This window comes from Mirounga angustirostris, unplaced genomic scaffold, assembly GCF_029215605.1.
Source record: "Mirounga angustirostris isolate CCGP_5_RB_7025 unplaced genomic scaffold, mMirAng1.0.hap1 SCAF_9, whole genome shotgun sequence".
NCBI lineage: Eukaryota > Metazoa > Chordata > Mammalia > Carnivora > Phocidae > Mirounga > Mirounga angustirostris.
Window position 1 is genome coordinate 140,788,928 of NW_026991717.1, and position 13,250 is coordinate 140,802,177.

At 46.5% G+C, this 13,250-nt stretch overlaps 1 protein-coding gene across 8 annotated transcripts in view; it reads left to right on the top strand.

Annotated features, from left to right (window-relative positions):
• Nucleotides 1-13,250, top strand: part of PPP2R5C (protein phosphatase 2 regulatory subunit B'gamma) — a 120,153-nt gene that overhangs the window by 75,194 nt on the left and 31,709 nt on the right. The gene's annotated exons all lie outside the window — the stretch shown is intronic.

Here is a 13,250-nt window from a genome sequence, read left to right on the forward strand (position 1 = left end):
TTTTCTTGTAAGGTGATTAAAAAATCACTTGTCTCTACATCATGTATTCCCTTATCCCCGTTAATTTTTTTAAAAGATTTTATTTACTTATTTGAGAGAGAGAGAGAGCACGAGGAGTGGGGGGCAGAGGGAGAGAGAGGTGAGGGAGAAGCAGGCTCCCCTGCCGAGCAGGGAGCCTGACACGGGGCTCGATCCCAGGACCCTGGGATCATGGCCTGAGCCAAAGGCAGCCACTTAACTGACTGAGCCACCCAGAAGCCCCTTCCCCACTCATTTTAAATGCTTCTTTATTGCATATTAAATTTATTTTATCTTTAAATCAATTTATTAATATATTTTAATTTATAAGCACATCAATTTGTTATATATTAAATCACATGATTGGAAGGTTTTTCCATTTTTAAGGAGGGAAGAGGGAAGAGTCTGCAGAGCATGAGGCTAAGGTTGGCCTGGTTTGGGTCAGATGCCATCCCTGAACTGGGGCCCCACCCTCCTGCTCAGATCACAGTCGCTTGAATTCACATAGCAGGTGCATGTTACCAGAACTACCCAGGATACTTAAAGCCCTGGAACTTTTTTTTAGATTAAATAGTCATTAACTTTTCTCCCTGTTACAGTCGTGTCCTTACTGAGTTCTCTTCCTGCTATCTTCGCTTTGTCTCCATCCCCAAAAATTCAAGTTGGTCTCTGGAGTATTAGACAGTGGGCCCTCTAAAACACTTACAGACCCTTACTGAGCATCCACTGCAGGCCAGGAACTTTTTTAGGGGAGGAAATAGAGTAGTGGACAGTATTCCTGCCCTCCCAAAGCTTTCCTTTTCATGGGGACAGGCATAAAGAAGAAAGTATGGTGGGGATGATAGTTGGCAGTGGTTTCTGGCCCTGTTAGAGGTAGAGAGTGGGTGCAGAACTTGAGCGGCCCAGAGAAGGCCTCCACCCCAAGCAGTGCCTGGACCCAGTGTGGCAGGTGGAAGAAATGGGGACCCCTTTGTGGTTCCATCCAGATGCCCCGTGCTTTGCTGACTTCTGAGGCAGCACTTAGCTAGCTTCCGTGAGCATTGCCTGGCGTGTGTGTGTGTGTGTGTGTGTGTGTGTGGTGTCAGGGTTTTGTTTTGTTTTTTAAGGTTTTATTTATTTGACAGAGAGAAGGACAGCCAGAGAGGGAACACAGGCAGGGGGAGCGGGAGAGGGAGAAGCAGGCTTCCCGCCAAGCAGGGAGCCCGACGCGGGGCTCGATCCCAGGACCCTGGGATCATGACCTGAGCCGAAGGCAGACGCTTAACGACTGAGCCACCCAGGTGCCCCAATTTTTAAAGACATTCATTTCCACTTACTTTGAAGAATCTGAAGCCCCCTATATGTTGTTATGCTACTTCTTTTAAATATGTTGCGTGTTAGACTGGACTGCTGTATGGTTTTTCTTAACAAATGTTTAAAGAGATAATTCATATACCATGCAGTTCACCCTTTAAAATATATAATTCCATGGTATTTAGTATATTCACAGTATTGTGCAGTTGTCATCACATCTTATTTTTTTTTTTTTAGAACACTTTCATCCCCCTAAAAAGAAGCCCCATACCCGTTAATGGTCACTGCCATTGCTCTCTAACCTGTCACCCCAGCTCCTGGCAATCACTCACTCACTGCCTTCCGGTCTCCATAGATGTTCCTAACCCGGACATGTCGCATAACTGGAATGATAGGACGTGTGATCTTCTTTCACTTAGCATAATGCTTTCAAGGTTCATCCATATCGTAGCCTGTGTTACTGGTTCATTTTATTGCTACATAATATTTCCTTATATGGATACGAACCACGTGTTTATTTATCCATTCATCGTCGATGGGCATCTGGGTCACTTCAGCTACGTGGCAGTTAGGAGTAATGCCGCTGTGAGCATTCGTGTCCAAGCTGCCATGGGCACGTATGTAGTCCTTTCTCTTGAGTATTTACCTCGGAGTGGGGCTGCCACGTCCCATATTAACCGTGTGTGTCTAATGTTTTGAAGAACGGCCAGACTGTTTTCCATAGAGGCTACACCCTTAGGCGTCCCCACCAGCAGGGCGTGAGGGTCCAGTTTGTCCACCTTGGCAACACTTGCTGTTGTCTGTCTTCTGGATGCAGCCACCCTGGGGGGCGGGGGGTGAAGCGGGATCTCGCTCTACCTTTGGTTTGCATTTCCCCGGGGACCGATGATGGTGAGCATCTTGTTCACGTGTGCATAGCCTTTAGTCCTAGAGTGTAAGAGAACGTTACAGAGCAGCCAGCCCATTTATTTTCAGATTAAAAAACAACTTCTAAGAGACGAGGACGAAAAGGATTGCTAGCCACGGGGGAGCCCCAGGCATGGAGAGTCGCAGGCCTGAATCACATCAACTCCATTATCTCTTCATTTCAGTCATATTTTAAATATAATCAGCCATCTGTTTGTTTGTTTCAATTAGATTCTCTAGTTAATCTGCTTTTCAGGCCTTGGCATTTTTCTTGGAGTCAACACACCGATAGCAAAACCACTGTTTCCACAGACACCATGTTGCCGTGTCGTCACCCTCAGCCAGCCTGGTTATTCAAACGAACGTTAGTGAGCATCTTCTCGAAAAATAAAATGAGAAGCCCACTTAAAGGGAAACAGCTGACGGTGTTTGTTGTCAGTGACAAAGTTTGAGTTTTGGGGCAGAAATTTGAATTTTGGAAAGTTCATGCCCATGAGCTTCCAGGGCCGCGGGCTCTCCTGCTGAGGTCAGTGGTGATAGGAACCAGCAGGCGAAATGAGTCCCCACTGGAAGGTCTGCCTAATCCAGGGAACCAGTGTTTTCCACATGTGCAATAAATGATGTTCCATAATCATTCGTGGGCCAGAGACCCATTCAAAGTGCAAGACACAGCATTGGATCTTGATGCAGAGACCCCTCCTTGATAAGGAGGACCACCGTTTGCAGTACCACAAAAGCCCACGGTTATCCGAAAGGGCCGTTGATTACTCCTCCCTTCTCCCAACTGCAAACTGTAAGAGACATGTTCTTCCTGTACTTCAGCCAAACCAACATTCAGAATGTAGAAGCAGACATGAGAATCCAGTTATTTTCTATTAAGCCAGACAGTAAAGAGATTAGCAAAAATGGAAAAAACGCCACTCTTCTCCCTAAATTGTTGTTCGTTTTGGGAAATGCAGTTGACCTCTGAACGACACAGGTTTGAACTGGGAAGGTCCAGCTATACATGGATTTTTTTTTTTTTTAAGATTATTTATTTATTTGACAGAGAGATAGGGAGCACAAGTAGGCAGAGCGGCAGGCAGAGGGAGGGGGAGAAGCAGGCTCCCCACTGAGCAGGGAGCCCGACGCGGGGCTCAAGCCCAGGACCCCGGGATCATGACCTGAGCCGAAGGCAGATGCTCAACAGAATGAACCACCCAGTGGTTATGTTATAGTAGTATATATATATATATATATAATTATAGGAATATATTAATGACTGTATTTTCATTCTGTAAATAGTAAAACCACTTGGACACATAGCTCATGGGGACAGGGATTTTGTTTTATGCACTGCTGTGTTTCCAGTACCCAAAACAGAGCCTGGCACATGCATATACATATATAAAATCTGGGGCACCTGTGTGGCTCAGTCGGTTGAGCGGCTGCCTTGGGTTCAGGTCTTGATTCCTGGGACCGAGCCCCGCGTCGGCCTCCCTGCTCAGCGGGGAGCCTGCTTCTCCCCCTCCCTCTGCTCCTCCCTCTACTTGTGTGCTCTCTCTCTCAAATAGTCTTTTTAAAAAATTTTAAAAATTAGGGGTGCCTGGGTGGCTTAGTCGTTAAGCATCTGCCTTTGGCTCAGGTCATGATCCCAGGATCCTGGGATCGAGTTCCACATCCGGCTCCCTGCTCCGCGGGGAAGCTTGCTTCTCCCTCTCCCGCTCCCCCTGCTTGTGTTCCCTCGCTCTCCCCTGCTGTGTCCCCTCTCTCGCTGTGTCTCTCTCTGTCAAATAAATAAATAAAATCTTTAAAAAAAAAAAAAGTTACGTGCAGTGGGTTGAGACCTCTAACCCATGTGTTGTTCAGGAGAGTTACCTGTATTCTATGAGATAGGAGATTTTATGAAATAACTAACATTAAGTGTTATGAAAAACCATTTTATATTTATATGTAATATATAGTATATATTTATGTCAATATAAATGTGTATTTGTATTGAGACAGTGGGCTTGTTATTTTTTAATAGATTCCTGGGGGGTGGTTCTGGTTTAGTTTCTAATACAGTCGACATCAACAGAAATGACTCCTAAACGAAAGCTCTTTGGGGTCCTCAGTAATTTTTAGGAGTTTAAAGGGGTCCCGAGACCAAAGAGTTTGAGAACCACTCTTCCAGAAGGGCACTGCTCAGGGGCTGCAACATGAGCACCACTGGGTGCCTGAAATGCCACTTCTCAGCCCTGTTCCCACGCGTTCCCCAGGTCATTCTTCAGCATACCAGAAGTTTCAGAATAACTTCCGAATAGCCTTCCTGCACTGCTCACTGAGCCCCAGTGACAACTCTGACCTCCCCTAGGCTGTAAATCCCAGAAGAGAAAGACTGGTGTTGCTTTCCCATTTCTTCTTCTGAGTTTGGCTGGTGCTTTTTGTAAGCTCAGTAGATGCTCATTCAGCGTGGAGCTTTCTGCAAAGATGAAAACATTAAAATTAGGCTTAGTGGTAATGCCACCTGCAGATCAGAGAAGGTTAGATTGGAGGCAGGATGAGCTGGGAGGCTCCAGGCACTTTGCATCAAATGGACTGCTCTAGAATGGCCCACATCTGCGGTTCCGGGTGAGGACCGTGAATGAGACACACTATCTTCCCTGACACCATCACCCTTACTCACCCAGGAGACTACGTATATTCCAGAGGAGTAGAGTGCAAGCTGTTAATAGCAGCCGCTTTTGGATGCTGTGGTGACGCAGATTTTTCCATTTTACCATATTTTTGTAATTTTTACAACTTTTAGTGATGACATACCACGTTGTCATCATCAAAAATCAATAAATATGTTTTCTTCAAACACCACCACTACCAAGCCTTGTATATGTAGTGAACAGTAATGCTGTTCTTATCAGGACGCATGCTGGGTTTCCAGGGAACACGAGTGCATCCCATCATTTTCATCTGTACTGCTTGTAAATGACCAGATAGTGCCTTAGAAGTTTGTACTTTTATGCTTAGGGTTCAAGTCAGCATTTTCTATTAAGGGCAAAGCAGTGTCTCTTGGGTCCTTGGGAGAGGTGTCCTGCCCACAGCCCCAGGGTAATTGTCTTGTGCTCACTTCAGGGTTGACGTTGGATGCTCTCCTTCGTCTATTTTTACATCTGGTATTTACAGTGTGTTCTGGAAAGCACTGCTTGCTGTAAGGGTGAAGATATTTTGGAAATGGGAGAGGAAAGCATGTAGTGAATAAAGGAGATAGTATATTAACCAGTAAAGCTTCAAATAGTGTACAGATTTCTCTCAAGTGAGGATTTAAATCATGCATTCCCTTCTTGGGCTTCGTTGTGTTTGTTTAGCCAAAGTCACCGACACATGGGTTAGAGATGCACATCAGCAAAGAGCTGGAGGAAGATGAAAACATACGGTGCTTTTTGAAACCCAGAGAATGATTTTTTTACTTTAAATATCATCAGTAAGCCATTTCTTGGAGTTTTGTTCTTATTATCTTGGGAGAATTTCCCTTTGTTTTGTTTGATGCTTTTAAATTATAGAAGAAAGGCATGTCGTTTTCTAATAAGTGAAATAAATATAAAAGCATAGGAAGTAAAAGTTAATTTTTCTCCTTCCTCCACCCCTCCCCAATTCTGCCTATGCCCATCCCCACTTGCAGCCAAATGATTTATATGTATTATTTTTTCAAAAGGCTTCTAAGAGCTTTGGGGGGGGTGACGAATATGTTCATTATCTTGCTTTGTGTGATGATTTCACAGATGTATGCGTATCATACACATATCAGATTGTACACTTTAAACACCGACACTGAACACAGTAATGGCGTGTCAGTTACACCTCAGCAAAGCCAGGGTTTTTTAAGCTCCGAAGTGGAAGGTTGTCTTTTGATCTAGGGGCACAGTGGAGAAATCACCGAGACGCTAAGGGCATTGTGAACCGAGGTTTGGGAACTTATGGCCAAGAAGTATCCTTTCATAGCATGTTTTAAAATTAAATCTTAATTTACATACAGCAGAGTTCACTCTTTTTAGTGGACATTTCTCTGAGGTTTGATAAATACATAGAATCATGGAATCACCACCACAATCAAAATTATGCTCCAAAAAAACTACTTTTGCTACCCCCTTAGTCAAGGCTTCTTCTCCTACCCCGTTGTCCCCGGCCACCACTGACCTGTCCACAGCTCTGCCGTGTGGTCTTTTCCAGAGAGTCATGTCGATGGGCTCCCACGGTTTGTAGCCCTTGGAGTCCAGCTTCCTTTGTTCTTCATGGTGGGTTTGAGATCCGCCCCAGCAGTCTGTCCCTATGAACCACCCACTAGTGCCTGACGACATGACCTATCCCAGCGCCCCCGTTCCCCACTGGAGGGGTATTTGGGTGGGTTCCCATCTGGGCCAGTAAAACTGCTGTAAATCTTCATGTGCAGGTTTTGGACATAGGTTTTCATTTACCTTGGGAGAACAGGCAGGACTCCTGGGTCACGTCATATGTTTAACTTTCTAAACCACTTTCCGAAGCAACTGTGCCATTTTTGCACCCCCCACCAGTAAGGTAGGATGCCCCCTTGCCAGCATTTGGGGTTGCCAGCCCTTTTATCTCGGTTTGGCTTTTTTTCTTTTAAAGATTTTATTTATTTATTCATTAGAGACAGACAGAGAGAGGCAAAGGGAGAAGCAGGCTCCCCGCAGAGCAGGGAGCCCGATGCGGGACTCGATCCCAGGACGCTGGGATCATGACCTGAGCCGAAGGCAGACACTTAACGACTGAGCCCCCCAGGCACCCGGTTGTCAGCCCTTTTATTTCGGTTTGGCTTTTTTTCTTTTTTCTTTTTTTTTTTAAAGATTTTATTTATTTATTTGAGAGAGAGAGAGAGCACATGAGACGGGGGGAGGGTCAGAGGGAGAAGCAGACTCCCTGCTGAGCAGGGAGCCCGATGCGGGACTCGATCCCAGGACCCCGGGATCATGACCTGAGCCGAAGGCAGACGCTTAACGACTGAGCCACCCAGGCGCCCGGTTGTCAGCCCTTTTATCTCGGTTTGGCCTTTTTTCTTTCAAAGATTTTATTTTGGGGGCGCCTGGGTGGCGCAGTTGGTTGAGCGCCCAACTCTTGGTTTCGGTTCAGGTCCTGAGATCAAGCCTGGCTTTAGACTCTGTGCTCAGCACTGAGTCTGGTTAAGACTCTCTTTCCCTCTCCCTCTGCCCCTCCCCCTTCTCTCTCTCTCTCTCTCTCTCTCTCTCTCTCTCTCAAATAAATAAATCTTAAAAAAAAAAAAAAAAAGATTTTATTTTTAACTACTCTCTATACCCAGCATGGGGCTCAAAACCACAACCCTGGGATCAAGAGTCTCATGCTCCACTGACTGAGCCAGCCAGGTGCCTCTCTCATTTTGGCTTTAATTTGCATTTCCCTAATGACTAATGATGCTGAGCACTTTTTCCTTTGCTTGTCGTTTGTAGGTCTTACGTGGTGACGTGTCTATTCAAAATCATTTGCCCATGTTTTCATTGGGTGTTTTGTTTTCTTATTATTGAGCTTGAGACTTCTTTACATGTTCTAGATATTGAACATGTAAAGCCGGTTATGTGATTTGCAAATGTTTTCTCTCAGTCTGCGGCTTGTCTTTTTATTTTGAGAGTGTCTTTTACAGAGTTTTAGTGCAGGTGAAGTCTAACTTAATGATTTGTTTTTATGGACCATGCTTTTTTTGGTGTCATATTGAGAAGTCTTTGCCTAACCCGAGCTCACAAAGATTTTTCTCCTAAGAGTTTTATGGTTTTATAGTTTTACATTTCACATTTAGGTTTGTGATTCATTTTGGCTGAAGTTCATTTTCTGGCACATGGATGTCCAAGTATTCCATTTGTTGAAAAGACTGATCATTCTTTGAAGTGCTTTTGCACCTTTGTCAAAAGTTATTTGACCATATTTGTGAGTCTGTTTCTAGACTCCATTCTGTTCCATCAGTTAGGGATCTGCTCACCAATACCATATGGTCTTCGTTCCCATCACTTGATAGCAAATTCTGAGGTCAAGTAGTGTGAATGCTTTGATCTTGTTTTTCTTTCTCAAAGTTGTTTGACTCTCCAGTTACTGTACCTTTCCATGTAAATTTTAGAATCGGTCTGTTATCTACAAAATATCCTTCGGATTGGAATTGCATTACTGTGTAGACTTGGGGAGAGCTGATACCTTAACTGTGTTGAACCTTTTAGTCCATGAACGTAGTATGTCTTGAACATACATTAACAGGTATGTATTGTGGCTTTCAGCATTCGGATCCTACATGTATTTTTTCAGGCTCATAAATCAGCTTTTGGTGCTGTTGTAGTTAGGGCTGTTCATTTTCTCTTTTCTAATTGCTTATTGTCTCATTTTTCTTGTGGTTCTGTCAAGTTTTACGTCATGTTATTCAGTGCATAAATAGTAGCGTTTATTAGTTGACTCCTTTATCATTATAGAGTGGCCCTCTTTATCCCTGGTAGTCTTTGCTCCAAAAACTACTTTGTCTGATGTTCATATGGACACTTCCAGCTCTCTCTTGACTAGTGTGAGCCTGGTATGTCTTTTTCCTTCCTTTTACTTTTGACCAATCTGTATCCTTATATTTAATGGGGGCTTGTTGCAGACAGCATGGAGTGTTACTTTTCTATCCCTTCAGAAGGTCTCTGCTTTTTGATTGATGAGGGTTTGCAAACCACTTACTTTCAATGTGAGTATTGGTGTTGTTTCGTTTAAGCTGGCTGTCCTTCTGTGTGCGTGCATTCCCCAGGACGACCCCTGGACTCTACCATGAAAGCAGGCTTGAACCAACGTCATAAATGAGGAAAGGCCCAGATTTTCTCCTAAGATTGCCACTAGGATTTTTATTATTCCCCTAAATTTTATATTACATTCATTGAGTTCATCAAAAATCCGGTTAGAATTATGTTTAAGATTGCATTCAGTGTGCAGATTGCTTTGTGGCAAAGTTACCTTTGTAATAAGCTGTCACCCCACCCTGGGGCCCGAAGTTTCCTCTGTTCATTCAGATACTCTATAACATGCCCTTTATTAGGGTTTTTGTGCTCTCTCCACTGGGGCCTTGTAACTGGGCATCGAGTTCCCAGGCCCTCGGTCCCTTCTGGAACTGTGTTCTTGGGCTCCTCACACTAATTCTGTTCCCTAATTACGGTGCTGTTGATGGAGAGGGTGCTGCTGTTGTTAGTTTTGTATTTTTGGGTTTTGTATCCTAGCCCAGCTGCGATGGTCTGTTCTGCTGCCTCTGTTGTTTTTTCCAGATATGCTGTAACATTTACAAACACAATTTTCTATTAAAAAATAGCAATGGTGTTGATGGGCTCCCTCCCCACTTCCCCCCAGCCCACCCGCCCCCAGAACGTATTTCATGACTCTCAGAACCTAGTGTTTCTGTTTGTGGGAGGATGAGCATCTGGAGGAACTGAGATCTGGCCTTTAGCAGACCCACCTCTATAAAACCTGTTTGCGTGCATAAAACAGAATACATAAAGTAGTGGAATAACCTTTGTGTTTAGAAGGAAGAACTGAATAATCAACCTTCCTTGACCCGTTGTCTCTGAAATTAGATTATCGGTGTTCTTTGGAGCATGTCTTCATTATCTTAAACCTCTGTATGTTCTGCCATACTGCAGTTATGACTTGGCACGAATGTTTTATTACTTCACCCGCTGGTCGTGAATATCACAGATACAGAAAGGCTTCATGATGTTGCTGAATCGCAGGAATTTCCCACAAGGTTGCCTCTCAAGCCAGCGTGGTTTGCATCTAATTCAGTAAATTTAGCACTCTGGAGAAGAGCATCTGCAGGGCTGATTTTAAGTACTGAAAGTAGGAGTGTCGAGAAAGCTGTGAAAGCAGGTGCTTCCTAATATTACAGAGTCCGTCCACACCCCACCCAGCCGCCGTGCGCATGACCTACGTGCACACCCGCGTGCGCGGGAACCACACATGTACGCCCCGTCCCACTTCACGCGGGCCCAGTGCAGAGAGAAGATTCACCCTCTTCCTACACGTGAGAAAACCAAAGCGTGGGCACATTTTTCAGGGCACAGTTCCTGCTTCTGGGTGGAAGAGGGCCGGGAGGCTGTCCCCACCAGGCCCTGCCACCCTCTCTGTGTGGCCTGATCCTGGCTGGGTCCACACCTCTGGGTGCACTCTCACTCAGTTGAGCTGAGAGGTTAAAATGAATCCATCTGGTCCACATCCGACCTACAGTACAAACGAGATTCCCTTCCATTTCTGTGTCATGAGGATGACGAAGACCAGCCTTCTGTGGTGCTCAGACTAAACTCCACGTGTCTAGACAGCTCAGTCCTCCCTCCTAACACCCGGATGTCGGCACCACAGTGCTCAGCTCGCTTGACCGTGAAGCTTTTGTGCTCAGGATTATTGAAACCCAAGAATAATTCGAGGTGGCAAACCGTTTGCGTTCTGCTCTTTTCTTCCAAATGTTAGTTTTATACACTTAGCCTTTTCTAGAGCTGAGCATCGAATGAATGCAACGTGATGTGGTAGGAAAGGTGGGTAGAAGTTACAGTGTGAGTTTTGGTTTTTTTTTTTTGTGAAAGAAAGAACTTCCTATCGATTAGAGTTGGCCAATAGTAAAACTTCCTGGATCTGGGCTGGTCGTCCTTCAAGGATGCCGAAGCCGTAAAAGCAAGGTGGTCTACCACCCCTGCAGACTCCCAGCTCCGCATCTGGGATTCGGGCCGTGGGTGACCAGACACCCCACACTGGGCTTCAACTTGAAACTTCAGCTTCACTACTGGTAGACTCTAACCAGTTTACTAAGAATCGTAACTAAGCAGGTGTGTCAGAGTTCTACCAGAGAAACAACCAGTAAGAGAGAGAGAGAAACAGAGACAGAGCCCGAGATCGATTTTCAGGAACTCCGTGGGGCAGGAGCTAAGGCCGCCCCCACAGGGGGATTTTTTTCTTCCTCAGGAAAAACCAGTTCTGCTCTTCCGACTTTGCCACTGAGTGGCTGAGACCCACCCGCGTCCTCAGGGGTCGTCTCCTGTGCGTAGAGTCAGCTGACGGCCAATGTCAACCGCCTACAGATGCCTCTAAGAGTGCGGCTCCCATCAGTGTCTGAAACCGGAGTGCTCTCAGACGAGCCACGATCGGCCCAGTCTTGCTTTCCTGCCCCTGGTTAGTCTCTCCGGGGACAGCTGCCCCACCGGTGTAACGCCTGGCCAGTGAGGGACCGGGGGGGGGGGGGGTCCTGGCCCTGAGCAGAGCAGGGGGGGCAGCCGCCACCCCCGTGCTTGCTCCCTTCCTGCGTGGGACCCAGATGTCACGGGCTGCTCACACGAGTCTCCAAGAGGCAGGCCCAGCATGTGTCCACAGAAGCCTCTGCCACCGAAGGACGCCATGTGGGCTCTGCCCTCCCACGCTGGGCCTGCAGCTCTCCTCTGCCTCACTCTCTTCAGGGCACCTGCAGTCCCTGGGTGACTGTCTCAGAGCCCCCAGCGGTTTGGGGCTCAGCCTCAGACTCCATCTGACCCCGCTCTCCGCACTTTCCCAGCCTGGGAAGGAAGGGGTGAAGGTTCGCAGTGACAGGGCCGGTCTGTTGCCCGCCGGCAAGCCCCGGGGAGGGGGGAGGGCACCTGAGTGTGGCCTTTTCTTGGTGTGAGAGATCTTGCTGTCTGCTTGCTCTCTTCTGTGGGCTTGGGGATCGGGGCGCCAGGAGAGTCCCTCCCCTGGGGGCCGGTGACAGGACGTGCCCCGTGCACCTGGCAGCACCTGTCACAGCCTCTGTCCCTTAGTCACCTGTTACTTGGGAGGCCTCCTCCAGGACCCTGTTCACAGGTTCCAAACCTTTTTTACTATAGACTTAGGTTTTAGGAGTATTATCTTATTTTTACTAAAGGATTTTTTTGTTTCTGGATTCCCAACCATTTTTTTGTTCCTTCCATTCCTGTATTATCTCAGCGCCATTGCTGTGATTCCTTGCACCCGCTCCTCCTCTCAGACAACAAATGTTTGAGGCTCAGGGCTTTTATAGCTGACGGCTTGAAGTGGGGGCATGTTCCTTCACGGAACACAATGGTAGGGCTCAGAGTTCAGTGTCAGTAACAGTAAAGACGAGAAGAAACACAGTAGATGACCTTGACTTTTAGCTCTGTCTCTATGAGACTGGACACCTGAGCATCAGGTTTGCCCTTGACTGCCCACAGATACCTCCTGCCCGTTGTCATGGAGCTGAGTCTTACCTTGTGCGGCAGGTGTTTGGATTGTGTGCTGTGGGGGGTGGAGGGGCAGAGGCCTTGCTCTGGCCATGTGAGCGCCCGTCACCGGAGCCCAGTCCTGTAACCCACATGTGGCAGGCTCACAGCTTCTGTAAGGTAACTAATCATATTTATAAAAGAAGAGTAAGTTGTAAGTTGATATAGAAAACAACATTTATATCACAAATTTATCAGTGTATGTTGTGCTTGCACCATATGGGCATTAAAGTATACTTGTGCTCCAGAGAACTCTAGATTTTATGTAGAAACATCTATAAAACACTTGACTTTTATGAAGTTGGAAATAAACAGAGCCTGGGGTGGAAGTCCATGGTGAAGGACAATATAAAGAAAAACAGGTAGCAAATTTGTCATTCACACTCCAGAGAAATCTCTTCCTAAGTCATTTCTTCCTGAGTCCAGACAGACCAAGACTCGTCCAGCCCCGGGCACACAGCCAGCTGCCCTCTGATGGTTCTCTCGGTGCCGATCGCAGGCTCCTCTGGGGCAGGAGGTCAGGTCTTCGGTCTCTGCTGTTGCCTGCATAATCTCATCCTTTTCTTCCCAGCACTACACCCGCCTCCTTGCTTGGTACTTACTGTGCATGGTGGAGACCGTGGGCTCACTGTTGCCCACCAGCACTGGTTAATGCTGGTTGTCCGTGAGTCTGGCAGCTCAGAATCGAGCAGGAGTCTCGGTGGCCGTCTGTCCACGGGCCAGGTTTCCTTCTGCACTTCTGACCCAAGATCTCATTGGGGATCCGCACTGCTTCTGAAAAAGAATAAGGACGAGCCCCATAACCAC